At 34.7% G+C, this 23,950-nt stretch overlaps 1 long non-coding RNA gene across 1 annotated transcript in view; it reads right to left on the bottom strand.

Moving 5' to 3' along the window:
* LOC145681627 (uncharacterized) overlaps nucleotides 1-12,897 on the bottom strand; it is a 30,058-nt gene extending 17,161 nt beyond the window's left edge. The window contains exons 1-2 of the long non-coding RNA XR_014130841.1: nucleotides 12,503-12,897; nucleotides 7,297-7,366 (exon numbers count right to left, since the gene is read on the bottom strand). This is a non-coding gene — a long non-coding RNA (uncharacterized LOC145681627). The remainder of the gene's footprint in view (nucleotides 1-7,296; nucleotides 7,367-12,502) is intronic.
* Nucleotides 12,898-23,950: the final 11,053 nt, after the last annotated feature.

The following is a 23,950-nucleotide window of genomic DNA, read 5'->3' as shown; positions in this document are numbered from 1 at the left end:
TGAAGTACAAAAGGATTAATAACCTGTACAAAGTATTGTTTGGGAGATAAAACGGTCCTAGGAATCAAAATTCCTGTCTTGTCTTATAACGATTTGTTTGGTTCAAGTAACCATTCTCTTCCTGTCTTTGAATTCGCTAATTTTACTTCAACAAATTGTTTCGTTCGAGGCGGAATAGTAACATCATTAACCAAAACAAACGCAGGGTTCATACTATTACAAACTAAATTATTAGCCTGTGGTGATAATTCCTTTGAAATATCCCTGTTATCACTTATAGCAAACCTAGGAGGTTTTCCAAATCTTTGTAGCAACAAAACATTTCTATTCAAGTCTATTTGTGCTCTCTGGGATACTAAAAAGTCATTCCCTAACAACATGTCTTGGGAAAAATTGTTTAACACGCGAAAAGCATGATGAAATGTTCTGCCATTAATATTAAAACGAACAATTGCTATTTTATTTATCAAAAGAGTATTTTGAGTAATTCCTTTTATGCGTGTATCAATATTCAAAATCCTAGCCTTTAGTGAAACTAAATTTTCTCTAATTATTGATATTTGTGAAGCAGAATCTAACACAGCATGAGCATTCTTATCTTCTATCAGTATTGGCATTAAAATCATATTGTTTTGAGTGGTAATGGAGGATTTTACGACATGACCCTTTTTAACGAATACTGCGTTATCTGTAAATGTACCTCCCACATTTACAGACATTACGCGTTTAAAGACTGTTTCCGCAATAAGCATGCATCCTCTGTGTGAAATCTATGACCACAAACAGAACGAATGGGATGTATTTGTGCCTGGGTCGGATAATGTTGATAATTACTACCATACATAGGTGTTTGTGTTTGGAACTGGTAATTATGAAAATTACCTCTAGGATAAAATTGATTTCTCAATTGGCCTCTAAAATTCCTATAGTTACCACGGAATCGACCTCTAAAATTTCCTCTCTGACTAGAGTTATGATTCTAATTTCCTCTATTTTGTCTGAAAAAAATATTCCCTTTTCCTTGAAAATTCTGTCTGTTTTTATTACCATTGTTTTATTACTACTATTACTGTTATTTAGATCAGATTGTTGCTGACTAATCTGTAAAGTTAATTTCTCTAACTTTTTTCTAACGACTGTAATTGATCGAAGCAAAGTGGACGTTGTGCCTGAATACTTGATTGACTCTGCACTTTCGGTTCACTAGTCTCCTGCTTAACTTTTTTTCTTTTTCTTCCTCTTTTCCTGATTGTTCAGCGCTTTCACCTCTACTTCACTATCTGACTCGACCCGGAAGAATCTGCTGTTAATGAAGTTTTCAACTTTGGAAGTACGGACTTCCAAGATTGTTTCGTAATGGAAGTATTACGTTCGCATTTTTCCCTTCTCTGTACACGAGCTTTATTTTTCTCACAGTTGTAAATTCATATACTCCAATACGCTCTAAATAATAAGGTTGTAATGCAGAGGCTATAAGAGCAATGACCCTTTCTTCTGACAACTTGTCATCAAATCTCTGAATCAGCAAAAGCATGTCATACACAAAGTTCGTGACTGGTTCATCAGGTTTTTGTATTCTTTCTCGCAATTGATCTGCTATGTCTAAACTTAGTGTAGATCTACCAAATTCCTTAAAAATAAGTGTTTTTAAATTGTCATAGGATTGTGGCTCTTCACTTTGTCTCTGTAAAAATACCCGTAACCTTTTTCTAAATTGCCCTGTAAATGCTAACGGTAACATTTCTTTTTTCTTAGTTTCGTCCCAACCATTGATCCTACATACTTCATCATATTCTTCCATAAATAAACGTATATCATCACCACTTTTGACATCGTACCTCGGAATAGGCAACAAATCTCGAGCAATCTCAACCTTAACCGAATTGTTTGCCCGAGTTTCTGTATTCGTTCCCTGATTCATTTTGCTGTTTAGCCTAGTATTATATTTATGTGGAATTCTTGTTTGCGTTTGCGCTGACTTTTTCTTTAATTTCACTACATGTAAATGTATGTCATCTAACAATTCCGTTAACTCATCAATGGGCATGAGCAAAATAAGGCAAGGAAAATAATCTTTTAACTTAAATAACTAATATAACATTGTACTCTATGTAATATAACCTTAAATTCCTAAACCACCTTAACTACAACCTTAGCACTTAAATTCTAAAACGTTTAAATACACTTTGAAATATGATTGCACACTCCCGCGCTTTGCGAAACATTACGATACCGAAATCAATTTGAACAGTGAATTTCAACATACAAAATAGCTTGTAGCACTATCCAAAAGACCGCGCACTCCACCATGGTAAAACCTTAAAAATAGGTTCGCAATCTACCTTAAACGTGACGGAATTTGTGACGTAAAAGGCAGTTAGAAACTTCCGGAGGTATGTCAAACGGACACCTTTAGTTTGGGTTGTGAACCCCAAACAATTCTCATACATGAAAACTACTGAATGGTCTTAACATCCACCCAGTTCCTCCAAGAAATAGTTTAAATTAATGCAAGTCTTGGGGGCGTAGATAGCGTAGCTCAGAATTAGAAATATGGGAGTAGAAATTGAAAGATAAAATTCGGCAATACAGAAATGATTTAGAATAAGGATTTAATGAACTGATTTTGAATAACTGAATGACTACAGAGCATGATATGGACTGGTATGACTTTAAAGACTAGAGAAGACAATGCATAATCACTTACTTTTGGTAACGATGACGAGCAAAACACTTGATGGACAGAATGACGGAGTGACAAAACTAATTATGAATAATCTGACTCGCAGAGTTTCGACGTCAAAATAGAACTTCTCATATCCGGAAGAGAATCCGGTAGTATTTATATGATTTTTCCGTCATGTCAACATTCTTGCACATTCTTTCTGAGTCTTCCTTGTTTTAGAAGTCATAGCCGGTCATTTGCATTGTAGAAGTCAAGGCACTCTAAATTTTCCATTGGATTATGAATCCTAAAGAATATTCAGACTGCCTGCACTTCATACATTGCCTATTTTATACTCATTTTAAAATTCAATTAAATATTTTGTTTCATTACACATTGTGGTACACAATAATATTGTTAAAATTTACACTTTTAACAAAAGTGAATACATTTGAAAAATTTCTTAACATATTTACGTTTATGAAATGCACTTATTTGATTTTTTTAGAAAGGTCTACATTTTATATAAGAAAAAGGTCAGTATTATAGACGAGATCTTTCATGTTCTCCCAACTTCTTCAAATTTCGAAAAAAAGAAGTCCACTAAAAGTAAGTTCAGTTCCTTGTTTTGCGAATACAAATCTCAAAGGTTCTGTCCCTTGGAATCAGATAAATAAATAAGAAATAACACAATCACCTCCTACTTAAGAGGAAAGTGAACGATACACAATTTGACATATAGAATTTCGAACTGTTTTATTAACACAGTGAAATTTAAAAGAACTTGTATGTGTAGATAATACTTGGCTTATACTTCGACGAAAGCTATCGGACTCTCGCGTATGAGAATAAAGGCGGCAAGAGCCACCAAAGCTTGAAAATTATTCATTGTGCTATTACAAGAGTGTCGAACGAACTACATTTCCCATGTCTTTTCTTCTAGAAGAGGCGAGTGCATATTAATACGATGACGATGTTCTTTGTTGATGAAATCTTCAAGGAATCTTTTAGAAGCATCAGCTGTAGGGTACATATGAATGATCGATTTCGGTATTCGATTCAATCAATACACGTCAAAACTACCCTTCCAAATTCGTTCAGAGCACACACAGAAAAGCACTTCCATTTAGTAAGGATGAAAGAATACGGATGAAAAATATTTCTTGAATTTCTTCAGAAGAATGTTCTGCTGAATAAACTAACAAAAACGCTAGTAATCATCAAGCTAGGCGATCAACTACAGCAGACAATATCTTGCAGTAGTATATATAAACTAAAAATCCAATATATGAGTTTAAAGCATCGTCCAGTACATCATGGAGAAATATCGGCACTCTTATTCACTGTTATGTGTACTCCACCACGTCTAGAAACAACCTGTACTTTTAGGTAACAAATCACGAGTCCTCTCAAAATGGAAGAAAACTGTAAGAAAATAATTACCTAATGATCCGTCGAATTGCATGCTATAGGCATACTGAGAACTTATTTCTTTCAGTGTTAACTGACTAAGATAACAAAGTACGAAAGCTAAGCTGGTGGCGGGATGTAAAAGCTAAAGAACAGACCTCATCTGGTGATCGCATCACGGTTCGTCATTTCGTCGTTCCTGAAATCAATTTGCAGGTAAGACAACATTCCGATAAGATGCATATTCGTGAAGATATACGCTGATGAAGACACCACTGACAAAACATTGAGCTTGGGAAATTAAAAAAAAAAAAGATGGCTTTAATGGCTGATAAATTAAATATATCCTTCCACTACCATGCACCTGGTGTAGACAGAAAATGAAGGTTGGGTGATAGAAAGCATCAGCGGTATTTGAGGTGACGCGAAATGGATTTATATAAGGAATACTACAATGGAGAGAGAATACGAGAAAACATGAGAGATAGCGCTTCAAGGCTAAACCCTGCAGCACATGCATTAAAATTGACGGGTGGGAGAAACTGTAACTTTAGGCCCCTACCCATGATGAGTTTTGCGATATTTGCGCCATCTATAATTCGACACAAACAATTTAATTCACATTTAAAATATTAGTTGCTTATGTAATAAACAGTTCGCAGATAACACTAACAATGTATCTTGATTTATAAGACAATGGAACTTATTTCCGGGACACTTCTTTTCAACTTTAACACGTTAGCTGCCAAAGGTGAATTTTGTTGTTCGCCGGTAGAGTGCCAAGCGTACGTATTTACATTATTCTTGTTTTCTTCATATTTTTTTAATATTAATATTGAAACATAATCTAAGGCAAGGTATTGAATCCGCGTGCATAAAAGTTGGGGGTCCGATCGGATCTACGTATGTATATTTTGTTTATGGGCAAGGGGATAAATTACAGTTGAACTGGCAACTCTGTTAGAAAGTTATTTGTTTATTACAACATGTGCAGAAGTGAGAAGTGTGGATATATCAATCTTGCTTTTAGTGCTAATAAGTAATATCTTTGTGCAATGAAAAATGAAGAAATTTGCGCAGAACTCGATCGCATTAGTAATAGCAGTGTAGTGATCTAGACTTTTCTGAAAATTCAACAAATGACAGGGAAACTGACATCTTGTGAAAATAAATTAGAATAAATAATGAATCAAATGTTAAACTTTTTAACATGTCACTGAAATAGCAAAACATAGGTCCGATCGGGTGTAAAAAAGCAACAAATGCTTGTTACTTGGTATTTAGCGCCCCTAGCGGCGTTAATAGTCAATATCAAAGACCGAAACCTACATGTGTAATAAAAACACTACATTTCATTAACAGTAGAGACAGGATTTTACAATACAAGTACTTTAACGTCAATTCGACGAATTAGAAATTGTGGGTCCGATCGGACCTACGAGAACATTTTCTTAGATCAGTAGGTCCGATCGGACCCACATGGCAGCTAACGTGTTAAAGAAACCGATAGTACCTGAATGACTTATCTGTTCAGGTTGAAATTTCTTACGTGAAATATATGTACTACTGGGGGTTACGTTAGGTGATTTTATATTTTAAAAAAATATATTTGTTTTACAAAAATACATTTTTAGCATTTATTTAAAAACATTTTGTGTGTTTTTGACACCTAAAGAAACTGAAACGGAACTCATTACACTTTACATAAAAAATCCTAAGGATAAATTTATTTCAAAAAGTGGAAATATACTACTTCCTAATATATTATGCTCATAATTTACCATCATAGTTCTTACAATTTTATTCCAGTAATTCAAAAGATCCTAAATGTTACGAAGAATACAAAAGGGCATCAGAAACAACGAAATCTTACTTAGACGCAATACTCAAAAATGTCATATCATGTGCACTTGAATTTTCCAAGAATTCAAGTAATTGCTAAAGAGATTGTAAAATATTAATAATTCCTTGGTTACTTAGTTTAAGGAATAAAGGGTTGTTAACATATAATAGAACAAAAATTATAACCTTTGATAAACACATTTAAAAAGTGATGAAATATTTAAATATGAAATTTAAGACCTAACATAGTATTAATAGAAGAATATGTTTTAGCAAAATACTAAATTAAGCTAGAATATGTGTTCTGTAAAATACACGCCATTCAACAACATTTACTTGGGAAACTCTTATTTTTTACAGTATAATAATAAATAATAGAAATAAGTTCCAGTATAATACAAAATCGAAATAAGTTCCAGTATAATACAAAATAGAAATAAGTTCCAGTAAAATACAAAATAGGAATAAGTTCCAGTATAATACGAAATAGAAATAAGTTCCAGTGTAATACAAAATTAATTCAACTTACATATTTCAAAAATAAACTGCAAGATACGCAATGATTTAAAAAACGGTATACTTACGATTTCGGATTACATAATATTTGTTTTGATTACAGCAATGTATCTATATTATTAAAAGTTTGAATAACTTATCTACCTTGTCTGACACGTATGCTTAAACTTGATCACTAGGATTTATGATCAACGACAAAGTTACCGAAACGATTTAATCAAAACTATACATCTCTCGTTTTCATGCCATGGAAAAAGTGATTTAGAAATTAGTTTTTTTTAAAAAAAAGAAATATACAAGTAACTACCACTTAACGATTATAGTCACCAAAGAACAATCAAAATGGTTGAATAATTTGACACAGTAAATGCTACAAGGATGTGCTTTACTTTAAAAAAAATAAAGAAACATCTACAAAATACTAACATAATGATATTCATGAATTATTCCACCACATATTAGAACCAAAGCGACATCAACGGGGCAATCATCAAAGTAATTAAATTTAAACAAAAGATCAAACCTTACAAAATATTTGGAACTATATGTACTATATGTTTTGAAAATACTATACTTTCTCCAAACAAATTCGTAAAAGTAGAAATAATATATTTAAATTGCTTGATAATTGCCCATTATATTATTTAAGTTAACGAACTGCACAACATTCGACAATTTAGCCAAGCAGTTAATCAAACTAAAACTAAATTCTAATTTTACATTTTGAAAACAATGACAAAACACCACTATTTTAATAACGCATATCATTTATTGTTTTGTTAGTAATTTGTATCATCATAAACCTAATAAACAAATAAATAAATAAATAAATAAAATAATAATAACGAATAACAAATACTTACGGCAAAATGCGGACATATTATCATCAATATTAATATAACATCACCAATATGGAGTATAAACTGGACTTACCTAGAAGACAGAAAAGAAGAGAATTAAAACTAAGAATATAAATATACCTCTATATTAGAGCTACAAGCTATCAAGCCATTAACTTTACTACAGGAACCCTATGTATTGGTGTGTCAGTTATAGTATACTAAAAACAATGTGAACTAATTGAAAAAATGCTACATTTTTACTATCATTATACTTGCGCTCTTATCTAGGAAATTGAAATAAGGAGATTTGGCCTTATTCCGTATCATGTGAGTAAAACCAAGACAGGTGCATTACTTTAAGTACCATCCTTGCATTTCCGTGATATAAACGAGTAAAACTCAGGAAAACCTAATCAGAATGATTGGCTGAAAAATAATCTAAAATCTTTCCGAAAGAGTGTATCCGCTAAGAATCGAATCTAGGACCGCTAGCACGGAAGACGAAAGACTTACCATCAGGTCGTTCGTCATAAAAAGTGCACTTGTTTCTATTGAAATAGCTTTGTTTCAACTCCCATTTCATAGAGAAATTCGTTTCATATCAGTTCGTGGACAATATTTGGAAATTTCAGGTAACCATGTAGGCCAAAGGAACAGAGGCGCATATGCTTCAAAGAAGTATTTCACATCATGTGTATAAATAAAAGAACACTGTCCTGCTTAGATATGCATTCGAATTTGTCAAAATGAAATATACGGTGTATGAATCTAAAACGTGTCTGATGTAGAGTTGTATAGTATGTGGAGGAATTATCCTCAATGCGTACTGGCCGCAACCTCCTGTTGTGGTCAATGAGTCTCTACACCAACGCAAATAATGCTCAGGTGGTAGGCGGTTCCAATAATGAGCGCTGGTGGACTGCGCTAACCACAATGTCATCTTACAAAACCCCGTCCGACATAGGACAGATCAGTGAAGTGGGGTATGTCTGATAACATATCTGGCTGTCATTTGCGTAGGTACAATCAGTGAGAAAACACCCATTGTATAAGCTGAATGTATTATTGAGTTTGGATCAAAATACATAAGCACAAAAAATATCTGCTGTTTGTATAGTGTAAATAATACATACATCATAAAGTCAATCCGAATAAAACTAAATCACATATTTTCTCCGAAGACGTGCAGAGACTACGGACAACGCTCTATGCTGCTTCACAACCTACGGACAAGATATTTGTCATCTATTGTTGTTCAAATATTCCTCAGGGTACAATGTTATCATGAATGTGTCAAATGTTTGCTTGAAAATTGCTACGATACATGTATCACTCTGATGTGGTACGTCATGAATGCACGTCAAGTACCGGAGTTAAAACACACATAGGCGTAGACGAAAAATGCGGCTTCGTTTAAATACAATCGTACTCTATATTGCACCCTGAACATTTCTTAAAGGTTGTTGCTTTTTCCCTTGACCACGCACGAATTACTGATGAATGTGTAATCCATTCAAGAGCTAGACTACTCCCATAACCATACAGAAATATTTGCTAGTCTGACACAGGGCATAAGGCATGTCACTGGCGTTTCGTGATATTCATTTAGGAGTTCCTACAAAATTAAAAGCCTTGAAAAATTTTCAATTCTTTTGAATTTGTTCCCATTTATTTGAAATTCGTAATACTGGGATCATGTCATGCAAAACTAAGTACTTTTGGCATATATCGTATTATCGATTTCAAGTTTACGCTAAAATTTGTTTGCGGAAAATGATTATGATATTGTACACTTCTTACTTTTTAACTGTGAATAATGAATGTAAAATTAAGTTTGATTAATGTAAAAATCTAAAGCATGAAATAACGAGAGATAGCGCTCTTTGAAAGAAAAAAATTAAACTTGCACGTGTTTGGTTGACTAGACCAATCCTATTGTATTGCAGGGTCATACTATGCCCTGGAGTTGATGTTTATATAATATAAAATGTCACGGTTTTCTAGATATTAACTTTGACGTTATAAGGGGGATATGAGATGAATAGTCCCGTCTGTACTATATAGGCCCAGAATATTTAGAACAGACTCGTTGCTATATAGTTAAGTATATACCTTCAGCGCTGTAGATTTCTGGTTGATTCTTGGTGGATCATGTCTCATAGAGACTCTGCTGCTGAACGGTATGCTTCCAGACCAGTCAATGACTCTAACACTTTGAGCGCCAAGGGTCAAAATCAGAATTTTCTTCTTAGGACCAACTACATATTTCCTGTTTTACCTTATTTGGCCGTATGCATAAATTGTATGCACAAAAAGGTTTTACCTGTGGGCCATGTGCATATATTTTCTACACGATTCAGTGTACAGATTATAGGCTTGTGTAGAGATTTTCTATACAATTATCGTTGAAACAAATGTACAAACATTTAGTACTGGCCCCTGGGAACAGCATATAGCAATAGTTCAATAATTACTCAAAAGTTGGTACCACTGGAGGCAATCAAAATTCATTGTCTTTAGAAGCTGAATTGTAGTGCATTTCAGTTAACATTACACTGTTGTGAGAAACGCCTGCTCCGTGTAGTAATTCTTTTTCACCTCAATATGGCAAACGAGGACGCAGTAATAGATATTTTAGAAAGAGTGGAAAGTGATATGAGTGACTTGAGCGAAGATTTATTTAGGAACATCACTAATTTAGATGATCCTCCTTTTTCACCACCCAAAACCGTGTATGATTCTTCTAGGGATGATGAATATGAAGATACCCTTAAGACATGCCGGTAAAGAAGACATAAGTCAGAGAATGGTGAACGTCAACTGATCATAGACGATTGACCATGTGGTATGATACAGATAAGAGTGTAATACTCCAGTTTTTAGGTTTGATTTTGTGGATGGGGTTGGAATAAAAGTAAATATTAGGAAATATTTATCTAAAAGTCCACTATATAAAAACAATATTAGGAAGTGTATGACTCGAAACCGGTTTGAATTACTTCTTAGTATGGTTCATTTCTCTGATAACGAATCAATGGAAAACAAATCTAATCGAATGCATAAGATCAATCCCCTTATTGCCATGCTGAATGAAAAATTCAAGACTGTGTACATACCCGAACAAAATGTCTGTATTCATGAGACAATGGACCGTTTCGAGGTAGACTTAGTTTCAAGCAGTACATTCAAGGTAAGAGACAAATACGGGCTGAAATTATTCTAGCTTTGCGTCAAGGGTGGATCCACTTGGTACGTAAAACTCTACGGAGGAAATGAGGCCAAATCATCAAAGCAAGCTATGCCAACGAAGATAGTAATGGAAATGATGTGTCCATTATTGAATGCCGGTAGAACGTTCTTCACAGACAATTTTTGCAAAAGTGTTGTTTTGACTAACGAACTCAATGACAATCAAACACATTAGATAAGAACCGTAGAAAGAGACGGAAAGGTAATCAAAAAACTGTAGTTTCAGCGAAACTCCATAAGGTGAAATCATCACTCTACAAAGCAATACTAATGTGATCGTTGGTAAGTGGAAGGATAAGCGTGATGTTTTATTTGTTTCCACCATTGACGTGCTAACTATGACAGAAGTTAAATACAAGCACAACAAAAACACAACAACAAAAATGGCATCTACGATTTTGGAATAGAATGAAGCAAAAATTGTATATTGATGTATTCGACCAGATGGCTTCTTATGGAACAAAAACCCAGAGGGGAGTAAAGACACAGTTCATTCAGATGCATGTGCGCCGACTACGTGGGTGCTCCGGGGCTCAGACACCCACACTAATAATCTTGTGGGTGCGCCGGACCAAAAGGATTTTTAGTTTGGACCAGAGTTTGAACCCGTTTCTATTGCGTTTATGTCAGCCTTTTTACCACAGAGCTAGGGCGAGCCCCAAATTACATTTATAGTACCGGTATATTTTACTTTATCACAGAATAGTCCTTTATGAGATAAGGCCTATAAGATTTAACTAAAAATAAATCAAATCAGATACTAGAGACTTCCGTGAAAACACATAACATGCCCTGGCATTGATATACATCCACACAAATCTTGGAAAGTTCCGATGGACAACCTACTCGAAGAAAACACATTCACCAAACATCAGGAAAGAAAAGACGTTGTTCTACAGAATACTATACACCAAGCTGTCTCAGCGCTATGGAAGAGCAGATTAGCGAAGCACTAAGCAAGTTTTAACTGTGTGTCGCGGATGTTCAGAAGGCAAAGCGACTAGTCAAGATTGTTTTTTTTGAAAAACACATTGTAACTGAAAAATTGAAAGCAATGGTGACATTTCGTGCTAACTCTGAGATAAACTGTGACTTGTTCTTATATTTTCTTAAGAGAAAATCTTTGTTATCTCTTCATTATAAAAATAAGAATGAACATTTAGAAAAAATATACTTTTCGAAATGTTATCTCCAAACACTTTGTAATTCCGAGCAGTATAAGAAGTTATTTAGCAAACCATTGGAAACAAATTATCGTAAATTTCAATAAATTGAAAATTTACTTCGCAATTTTATCCCAGGGGCCATGTGTATATAATTTATCCACACTCGTATTTTCGCAAAAAATCATCATAACCTATAGTCAAATGTATAGAACAACAACAAAATTAATATTTTTTAAGAAACAAAGAAGAAGAAAAACTGACTCGAAACAGGAAAAAATGAAATATATGCCTTGGCCTCCAGGAGAAAACCAACGTGTGCATAAAATATATGCAATGGCCCCCAGGAACAGACCAAGTGTGCATAAAATATATACACATGGCGCTTATAGTGCTAAGAACACCAAGCTTGCATTCACGAATCTAGCTCAAAGTTAAATTAAAGGATGTAATGGTAGACGTAGCGATGCAATCCAGCGTCCTAAAGTTATTCCAGGTCTGTTCTGGAGTGTTCATCAAATTATCGATGTTTATTTGTAATAGAAATATGTAACAACCACTACAAGCCTTACAAGTAGCTATACCAAGAGATGCCAACTATATCCACAGGGAATGTACATTTGGGGCACAATATCCCAAGTTCGCTTGAAATCTGAATGTAGTTGCGACGATCGTTCAACATTTCGATTGGTATCCATAGACTATCCCATTATTCTCAAGAAGGTTGAAAGCCACATTCATAACACTTAAAGATAGATGGCATATATTGCTACATATCGAGCAACTTGTGTTGGTCTGTCGATATAGGGACTCACATTACTTTGACGGAAAACTGGGATCCGCAAAGTCTTCACAAGATGATTTTGTGAATATACATCGTACTAATTATGTCCTCCTACTTAAACCACAAGTGAAATGGATATGTAAGTTGTTGCTTCTATAACACAATACAAATGTAGGTTCTGTTTATTACACGAAGATATGGTCAATTTTCTCGTTCGCCTGTATGCCTACGGTCACAAACACTGAGAGACAGCTGTCACTATCCCTAGGACATAACTGACTCTCAACATTGGTTATCACTATTTTTCATTCGTGTAGCCTTCAGCTCCTCAATGTTTTACATTTTTGGAAAACTAGCAGAAGAATTTCACATATTTTGGTAATATACACCGTGATTGAAAATGATGTGAACGATAAGGAAACGTTATATAAGTGATAATATTCTTTGAACAATGAAATCTCTATGGAAATACTTTCAATATTATCCTCAAGTTTTGTTTGGAACGAGCGTAGTAGTTTAAAATTTATCCGGTAGGTGGCAGAGTGATTAGTTCCAAGATGGCTGCCTGTGGTGCGTGTTACAGTTTCACATTCGTCGGTCTTTTGGTAATGTTCAACGCGAGTTCAGCATAAAATATCATAAAGATGCAGCATCAAACAACTCCATACATAAGTGGTATGACAAATTCAACAGAACAGGATGCATTTGTAAAGAAAAATCACCCGGTAGGCCGTCCATTTCTGAGGCAGATGTCGAAAGGGTTCGAACCAGTTTTCAACGCAGCCCACAAAAGTCAACAAGGAGAGTTAGCAAAAGAGCTTCAAATGCCCCTCAAACAACTGTTTGAAACAAAGTTTGCTCCAAAAATCATCATCAACACTGCACAACTCTTGAAATGACTCACAAAAGTATTGCGACACGTGTGATCATTAGGTGTTAAATGTTGTAGCAACCGCACTCGATACGGATACATCTTTAAATGTTTACGCACTACACGCCAGTGTTGAGGCTATGTTCCATGTAACAGGAAGAGTGAATAAACAAAATGTTCGCATTTGGGGAACTGAGAAGCCTCACCAAATCTGTGAAATTGTGCGTATTTAAAGAAGACGAATGTGTTTTGTGGAATTTCATCTTCAAAAGTGTATGGTCCGTACTTCTTTGACAAAGGAAGTGTGTATGAATTTGTAGGGCACAATTTCCACATTACGTCAGGCTTCAACATTTGCTTTGAAGTCTCTTATATACAATTCACGGTTAAATGAATTAAATAATCAAATCACCGATATACGGTATTGAATTCTCAATTAATATGGAGGTAATAAAGAGGAACAAATCCAAACTAATTCGACGAAGATAGTAAACGAGTACAATAAAATGAAGTATTTCTTTTTTTAAAGAAAACAGAATGAAATCTTTGAGTTTAATGCGCTAAGAGGCTAAAGCAAGTGCTTATGTTGGAGAAATCAATGGAATGAGGAAATGAGAGGAAACCCATGATAACGATGATATTCACAACGAATTTACAAGGCTGGGGATAAGCGCTCTACCGTTAAGTCACCGTACCTTCTCCTCTAGCAAACAAAAGTAAAAATAATTTATTTTCATTGGCAAAAACAACTATCACGCTTATGCCGGTTAGGCTAAATGAGTGGTAAAGCGTTAACCTCGGTGCCTGAGGTCCCTGGTTTGATCCCAGCTCGCACCGTGTGGACTTTGTGATAGACAAGCACTGGGCTTGTGGGTTTTCTCAGGGTTTTCCTGTTTCCTCCAACTTCCTTCATTCCACCATTTCATTCATTTCTCATCATCACCGTCTCAGCTACCGCATCTCCAAAACCAGCCAAAGTATGGAATCAAATTCTCCTTCTGTACAACCATCACTAGTCATCCACACATCCCATGGACACATTACCTCCCTGTGACGGAAGTAGTCTAGGCAAATTGTCCATGGCGGCCTTACTCCACTTTGGAAAGTGGTAGACTTTTTGCCATCGTTTTCCCCAGGTATTTTTCCATAAGGATCCATTAACAGATGTATTGCAATTCGTTCCCGGTTCAAAAACAATTTTACATCATGGCTGTCATGCGTTAATACTATTGCAAAGTCTCATTTACGCGCCTTCTTTGCCCTTCCTAGTTAACATTGAGCAATGAGTAATACATCTTTGTAAAGCTTATGAAACGCAGATTCCTACGATGTAACGTTGTTTTCATTTTGTCTACCGACTAGAAGAAAAAGAAGAACAAATTTTAAAACTCACAAAAAACTTTTTGTTTTTTTGAAAATATTTCATCTCTAACAACGCTTTGTATACAGCAGTGTAACAAAATATTCGTTATTACATACCTTACACATTTAGGTGTAAGATCTAGCCCGAGGAAGGTGTCCTAATATGGAATACCCTTTATGGGCTGTATCAGCTATTTCAATGTAAGAAATACCGGTACACAATTATATGAGAACACCCTGTGACCGTCCTAATCACCACAGTATCATGACGTATACATAATTGTAAAGATTGTAGTGGACTGATTTTACCTATATAGCATTGATCCGTATTTGCTACACTGGATAGAAAAAGAAGAACGTTAAAAAATTACGAAGTAGTTATTTATTTTGTATGGAAAAATTATAGTTGCTGCATACACATGCTGTATCACGGCTTTTACAGGAGAAAGTATAACATTGTATGAGAACACCATGCAATGTAACAGTTGTCCTTATTTGTGCCAACTGGAAAATTGACTAATAGAAGTAGAATATGGGCCTTAACATAATAACAAATTTAGGTGGAAAAAATGTTGAACCGCGATCTTACTGTAATGTATAATTTAGTGTTGACATTTTTTAAATGAAAGATACCTTATTGAAACATATTATAAATTCTACCACCTAAGAGAGCGTACAGGTCTGCTGTTGTGAATTTTACAATATTGGCGCAAGTTTCCTAGTACTTGATATCGTTATATGTTGAGAATTGTTCAGTATTTGGAACTTTATTCTTTCGTATTAATTGTAACCAAACTCTTAAACAAGTTTTTTTAAATATTTTTATTACAATATTTTTTCCATGGTACACTGCAGTTTTATATCTAGTACAGCGTTCAATAGTTTCCATTTTTTAGAACTTTCTTACATTAAAATCATATATGCTTCCCCCATATGCATTATATGCTCCTATATGAACAACTTAACGTATATGTGTAATGTTGAAAATAAGTCTTACATGTACGATTATAAAGTTTATACAACTATGTTAAGTTCTGATACATGGAACTGTAAATGAACTAACAGTAATACATATAAATGAACTAACACTAATGCAATGTTTAACACTAATACATATAAATTTTCAAACTTAACTAATATACTTGGGAATGTGTCATAGGCAGCTATAGGAGATACATATCTTCGCTTATAATATTCCTTTACCTCAATCACCATCCATGTCAACTTCCACAGAATTACAACTTGTACCTCTACAATGAGTACAAACATTTGCCTTCTACATACGAACTGTAGGGTAGTACATTGTGTTATGCTGCCACCGCATTTTAGAAATTTTTGTAAATATGAGGTAACCAAGAAAGTTCTGTCGCTTTTGTGAATGTCTGTATTCAGTTGGTCTTCACACCGTGAGTTGAATGCTAATGGAGATAAGGCGAAGGTCCGTTGTTGGTGTGGGTATGTCCAACATACTACGTGGTTATCGCAGTTTAGTTACACCATGAACTTGTGTAAGGACAGATTGCACAAAGAACCTCCAGAGAGCGTCATAAGGGCGTGTATGCCGTAAAGCCGCTAAAGTGGGACGGGAGATATGCCAGGACTTTGGTGAGGTTGTCCTGACTACGCGGACAGTGCAGATATGGTTTAATAAGTTTAAGGGCGGTGAGGAAACACCACATGTTCGAAGACGCACCACATGTTGGAAGACGCACATATGTACAAAATGAGGATCTTCAAGTAGCAATTAAGGAGAACGGTAGCCAGACATGTGAGAGGAGAAACCATTCGGCAGCACTTCCATCAACTTGGGAAGCACTACAAGTTGGGTCGATGGGTCTCCATGATTTGTCTCCGTGCCATAAGACAACGCGAGCAGACTAGGAGAGATAGAAATCTACAATAACTTCCGATTGTAATATTTTATTATCCATCGTCCGTTATAGGTGAAAGGGACTGTAAAAAGAAAGTTGATGTAAAGGAATACTTCTTTAAGTACTAGTGGTGCGTTCGTTTCGCTGGTACCGGTGAAGTCTGAGACATCTATATTTAGATAGAGCGTATACCAGTTCCTGTCTAATTCCTTAAACCGCTTGGGATAGGTCCTATAGTTTCTAAGTTAGGGAGTTTTGAAAAATGATTTTCTTAATTTTTAATGGATCATAACTCTGAAAGATGGCATTTTCTGGCCCATGGTTATTAGAACATTTTCTTTCATTTCGTATAAGGAATCGCTTCCCCAAAGTTTGTCGGTGGAGTTACCTACCACCCTGTATATATAGTACAAAGTGTGAATGATCTAGACCATAAACTGTAACAAGTGATTCCTCACATTAAAATTAAAAAAAAAAAAACAGAAATGAATCTGTGCTTAAAAGTGCATAGTTTCGGAGTTATAGGCTGCCGAAGAAGTGACAAAATTAACTTTCAAGATCGATAGCTCCACTTGTATGTGCTCTATCCAAATATTCATGTTTCAGAATTCTCCAGTTGTTGCATAACGACTTTTAGACAAGCAGTTTGGGAGTACACATAAACTTTAACTAGTCCCAAATTACTTCTCTAAAAATTCGCTCAAGTACTGGAGGATTCTGAAACAGATATTCGGATAGGGTATATACGAGTCACTAAGTAATGTCTGGATTCGATTGAAATGTGCTCCATACGAGTGGAGCTGTGGAACTTTGAAGTTATTATTTTCGTGTTTTCGGTAGGTTATAACTCCGGAACTATGCTCTTTCGACCACAAGTCCATATGAACTTTTTACTTACATTAATATGAGGAATCGTCTGTTCATTAACACTTTATATATATATATATATATATATATATATATATATATATATATATATATGATGTCTCAAAAGTCCCCTGACATAGGTAACTCTGTTATTATCAGAGTCACAACAAAATGTAAGAGTAAAAACCATCTACAAATATAATGTTTTCAATCTAAAGTGAAGGATTTTTTTTAAATCGAACGAGCCGTTTGAGCTGTACATTCTTTATGCGTCCAATGTTAAACGAAAATGCAACGTTGCCATTAACCTAGACCCACAACATAAGTGAATGAATTTACTGTTTGAAAGGGGGGCCGTCGACATGTTAGCGTAAAAGACAGTAACTTCATTCACTTATGTTATGGGTCCAAGTAAATGACAACGTTGCATTTTCTTTTAACATTGGGCGCATAAAGAGTGTACAGCCCAAACGGCTCGTCCGATTTTAAAAGATCCGCGGGCGTGCTTTGCATTCTTTGGGGAATCCTTTCCCTCGCCTTTTACACATCTAATCTTAGCATCTTTGGATAGTCCATGTTGAGAGTCTGTGTGGACCGCCTAACACTGTCTTTCTATCTCTTGTCGTTTTGCCAGAATTAGCCTGCAAAGTTCATTTTCCCACGCTTTTGGACGTCCCTAAATTGGTTAGGAGGCCGAGATGGACATTGTGTTACATAGACATTTTTACTTGTTTTCATCCGTAGAATCACCTCCCAAGCGTTGTAAACAACCTTTCTTTACACCCTGTATATATATATATATATATATATATATATATATATATATATATATATATATATATATATATATATATGTGTGTGTGTGTGTGTGTATTTATGTATGTATGTGTCTGTGAGTTTATAGCTCTAAGATTGGTTTTGATTTGGTTTACAATTTATCGATAATTTCTTATTGAGTATATTTGGTTTCAGGCTATAGATGAGTTGCTGCCTGAGTTGGAAAGACATAGAGAGAAAATGAGAATATTTGCAAAAGGTAAATGTAAAGGCTACAGGTTTTGTTATACGTTTTTTTTCAGAATATCCATCCATCCACAACCAAAAAGTTCCTTATGTAATCAACAATGTTCTGAACATGCACTCTTGTACATCTGGCCTGCTATTCAAGTTTGATTTAAAAAAAAAAACTGAATGACGTCTTTTCCAACTGTTCATTCATAAACTTCTACATCAAAATCTGGGAGAGGCTGATCATTGGTTGATCCTTCATAAGTTTCTACATTCAAATTTGGAACAACATGTACACCAATTCATAAGTCACAGCTGAAGCAACGGGTTTTGGAACATTTTCAACGAGGTTATGCTGAGAAACAATTTGCAGTAAACACCTGTTAGGCTGTTCGTGTTTCTGGAGATGTTTTTTAAACGACTTAATATTTAAAAAATCACGAAAGCAGTATTCTTCTCCGTCGATATTTGCTATAGGTTAAAAACTTGTGAAAAAAACGAAAGTGGAGAAGAAGAGATTTAGGTGATTTGAAAGCTAAGCTGCACAATAATGGTGATACTAATAATATAGGGATGGTGTTATTACTAGTATAACTTGTTAAAGAAAACTACGCCTATCATAAATACTGGCCATTTAGGACATCATTTCGGACATCAATGCATAAACGGCAGTGAAATGTTTGTCCCATACATTTTCAATTTCCTACAAGAATTTCTGCAAAAACATCCAGGCCTGTTCACTTTCCTTTGAGTACATTGCATTAAAAACGTTAACACCTTCTGTTTATTAAAGTTATGTAACAAAGATTATTTTAAATGAAACAAGGGAATTATGAATTATACAGGATGTAAATGTATTAACAGATATAAATGTAGGGAAGTGATTCCTCATATCAGAATTAAAAACAAAGTTCATGTGAACCCATGGTCAAGAGTGCATAGTTTCGGAGATATAGGTGCCAAAAGCACGAAACAATTAAATTTGAAGGTCCATCGTTCCATTACTATGGGAGCGATCGTAGTCGGTCAAGACATTACTTAGGAACTAATATACACCTTATCCAAATATCCATATTTCAGATTCCTGCAGCATTTGCGTATTAAATTTTATAGAGACAGTTGGTGTATACTTCAAATTTTCTGAGTATTCCCAAACTGTTTCTATGAAACTTGATGTCCAAGTTCCACAAGACTCTCAATAATGGATGTTTGGATAGAACACATACTAATTCCTTAATGATGTCTTGACACAACTACAATCGGTCCCATAGTAGTGGAGGTATTGACCTTTAAAGTTCCTTTTTTTAACGTTTTCGACAGCCTATAATTCCAAAACTATGCACTTTAGACCACAGCTCGATATGGACTTTTATTTTAATGTGAGGAATTATCTCACAAATTTATATCCCTGAATTCATTGCACCCTGTATAAAGATAATTGTATATAAATCCTTATTACAAAGATTACTTTGTTTCAAGACAAATATATTTTGGATATACAATGTATACATTGCTTATATTAAGTTGAAATTTAATATTAAATACATTGTGTTGGTTATGAAGGAATAAATACAATTAAATGAATTCTGATACTTTGTGCATTCATTAGCCATTACTTACTATTGGAAAAGAACTAGGAATTACGATATATAACAAATTATTGATGGTAAAGTTGATGTATACTGAATGGCAAACTTTCCTAATGCTATTTTGTTTAATAACTTCAGATGGATTGTAGTAATTTTCATTTAAATTATCTTAAGAACTTCATATTTGCGTACTTTTATGTATTATATATGTGAGACGACTTTTTTAAAAAAAATCCGTTACTACTCTGGGGGTTCCTGTTTGCATAATCTGAGTTATCTTACAACATATTATGACAGAAATCCAACATGGGTACCTGACTTACCATGCAGAGTGCGAATTCCATCATATTCAAAAAGTCAAAAATATGAAATAACTGGTTCGAGACTCGAACCCAAGTCTCCCGGTCTACTCGTCTACTTTTCTTATCCCCCGAATGTACTTGAATTCCTACCTATAGAGGGATTGGCCTGTTCTGAAATAAGTTATTTTCTCCATTATTATCTAAAAAACCTATTATCTATAATCACTATGATAATACTGAATAATTTAAAGGGTTTCTTCTTTCAATGTAACGATACAGGAAAGGAAAAAGAATTATATCAGCATGTGGACATTTATATTTATACGAGAAAAGATATCCCAGAAGTTTTCCAGTGTACAGTCATGTACAAAAGATCTTGAGCATCCATCCCCATTGTAACGCCTTATATTATTGGTATTGGTATTGCACTAAACCACGTATATATAACTGTAGTCCGCATCACCCGAATTGGCGTGTGGCATCAGCCAATAAGCTCGCAGTGTGCTGTTACTAAGCCTTCAGGGAGGAATCTAATTATTCATAATTGTCCACAAATATGAACAAAATCAATTATGAATACTTAGCTTTCTCAATGAAGGTTTACTAACAGTGCACTGTAAGCTTATTGGCTGATGCCAAACGCCAGTTCGGATGACGCGGACTATAGGTAGTATGGGTCTTTTCATGGGCTATTAACAAAAATTAAACGCATGAGTGCAAAAAAATTGAAGATAAGAAGGTAAGTGTAACCTGACTATATAGCTTATAATGAAACGCTTTCTTTGAATTTCAATTAAGCACGTTTTGTATTAATCATATACATTTGGACAAGTTCCTATCGTCAATACGTATTAAGGTCTCTTACAATGGTATTTTTTCACTTTTTTGGTAAGAAAGAAACACTGATATTAAAAGTTCAGTAAAGAATTTGAATGGTTGATAAACTTCAGCGTTCGTGGCCCTCTGTTCACATTTACAGCAGAATAATTCGTAGGTGAAGAATCAATTCTTTTAAATACTGAGTCCATATTCTAAACGCTTTCTAAGTTCGAACTACTATAATAGCAGTTGCTCCCATTGTTAAATTTTCAGTCTGTTGTTCCATTATATTATTGTACAATTATTTTCTTGTTTCAAAATCGCTGTTGCACTTTCAACTTTAATACTTGCTAGTAATCCATGTAATTTTACATATAGTTTAGGAATGTATATACTATATACAAAAAACGTAAACAGAAAGTCACGTATTGTGTGACGTCGAAGTTGTACACTTCAAGCGGTTCATTCAAGTTATAAATCCTTAGTTGTGGTTTCTGTTAATGAAATCTAATAGTTTTTCTTCTTTCTAACGACTGAAAAATTTACCATTATGTGAGTTCGTAAATATAAAAATTCATTAAAAGTCACTTCTTTGTTTAACGTCACACGATTATGCTTCCAGACAAATGGAAACTATGATGATGATAATGAACGACATAGTGGGGTGAATCAGGTTTGAAGAAATGGTGAAATCACGAGAAAGGACACGTACATAGTGTTTATCCAATAAAAGCCCACTTCATGTGAGCTGGGATCAAACCAGAAACCCCTCGCTCTAGAAGTGAGAGCTCTACCAGTGAGCCACGGATGATGATAAAGAAATCATCGAAACGTATAGGAATTAATTAATAAAACGGTTGCTTAAGTGACATTGGAAGGATCATAAGATTTTTAAATATGCATTCTATCAACTCATTTATTCTGCACATTATTCTTACAGGTGCTGCTGTATAGTTTTACTACTGCTGTTCGTTGTACCAATTCCAGTTTTGTTATAGTGATTGTTGCTATACTATGGACTTTACCTATATTGCACTTCATTGCTATTATGTAACACATTTAAGAAACAGGATGATGGCACACACCACCATGGATCGTTACCATTTTAGATTCAATCTGCCTATATGCAATATTAGTGCCGTTGTAGACTGAGAGCTGCTGCACAAGATTGTATCTAAAATGCTATCATTAAACTAGTCTAATACTTGTGCATAGTTGTGTGTGTGTCAACATCCTTCCGTAAAACATGTTACATAATAACAATCCCATGCAATATAAACCCGTCGAAAAACAAACAAACCAAAAAAAACTCCGGACCTCATGTAATTTTGGCTGAGAAAATTATCTGGCTTGGTAGACAGCGTTGTTTGCTTTTGTCTTTACAGCTGGGAAGCGATGCAACAGTAAATATCAGAACCCACCTATGCCCATGCATAAATATTTCCGTCTTCAAAATTAAACAAGCCTACCAAGTCAGATAAGTTTCTTAGCCAAAATTGCATGAAATTCGTAGGTTTTTTCGGCGGGTGTAACACTCACAGTATGGCAGCACTCACTACACCCGTATTGCAAAGACAACATAAGAGTATCGTTAGGGCAACTATACCAGTATTGTTAGGGCAACCATAATCGTATGGCCCTAACCATACCAGTATTGTTGCCTTAGGAATACTAGTATACTTATTAAGATGATATACATAGTACAGACAGCATAAAACTATAGCTGTGATAACAATATTTATGGTAAACCCAGCACAACAATATAGTTTTACTAACAAGGCAGATATTTACACTAACCATAAAGTATAGTCGTGAAAACATCTCGACACGTCACACCAACTATTTTAGCACTTCGAGTATGATTACATCAACTATACAAGTTGGTGTCACAACATACATTGTATTGTAGGGACAAGCACAATACATTTTTGTAAAGTTCCGATGACCATACTATATAGTATTTCCAACTATATAGCAGCTGTATAGTTGCAAGCACAACAATTGGCATAGTTGTTGATATTATAAATATGTGTAGGACAACCATAATTATTGTTGACCCAGCAAGAGTTTTTTAACAATATAATATTGTACTCCGAGTCATAATTCTTGTTGGCGCTATATTAACAATACTGTATACTTATATTCAACCATAATTATGGTTGAATATAACAATAAAGTTTTTAGAGTGAAGGTGCACCATACAGACCAAACAATTGCGAGTGATTTTCCTTTAGGAGTTGGAAAGTGTAACATTCTGCACATCTAATCACGAAAATCTAAAGAATGATTCTGGAGATCGAGAAGCAAATAAACGTCATACATTCTGTTGGTGAGATAAAATTTGTCTGATAAACTTTTGAAAACTGAAGTATGCAACCACCGCTCAACAGCATAATGGTCTGTTTGTAAAGGTTGTGCTAAACAAAGTCGTCCCAAACTTATCCTGAGACAAGCAGTGAATGCATTCAGGACTATCTCTCCTTATACAACCTTGCCTCCCCCCTGAAATTCTAAGAAACAATGGAAACGGATATTCAGAAAACATTCATGCTATTGAAGAAGAAATAGGTAAACATCATAACAGTTGCCTGACGGATCTTGCAAGAGGTAAAATTAAAATCTAGGACACAGAGTTGCCGTATGAATGGACCGTTTAACTAGGACCACCATATGCAAGTATGAAATTCTCTGAGATTTTGGAATAAACGTAAAAGTTGTCTTTTTGTACCGGTATTCTCTCTTCCAATTAAAATGGATGTACTACGGCAAATATGAACTGGAAGTTCTTGA

Source organism: Thermobia domestica, chromosome 3, assembly GCF_964235325.1.
Source record: "Thermobia domestica chromosome 3, izTheDome1.hap1.1, whole genome shotgun sequence".
Lineage (NCBI taxonomy): Eukaryota > Metazoa > Arthropoda > Insecta > Zygentoma > Lepismatidae > Thermobia > Thermobia domestica.
The sequence above is the reverse complement of the archived record's forward strand: the minus strand, read 5'-3'. Positions and strand labels throughout refer to the sequence as shown.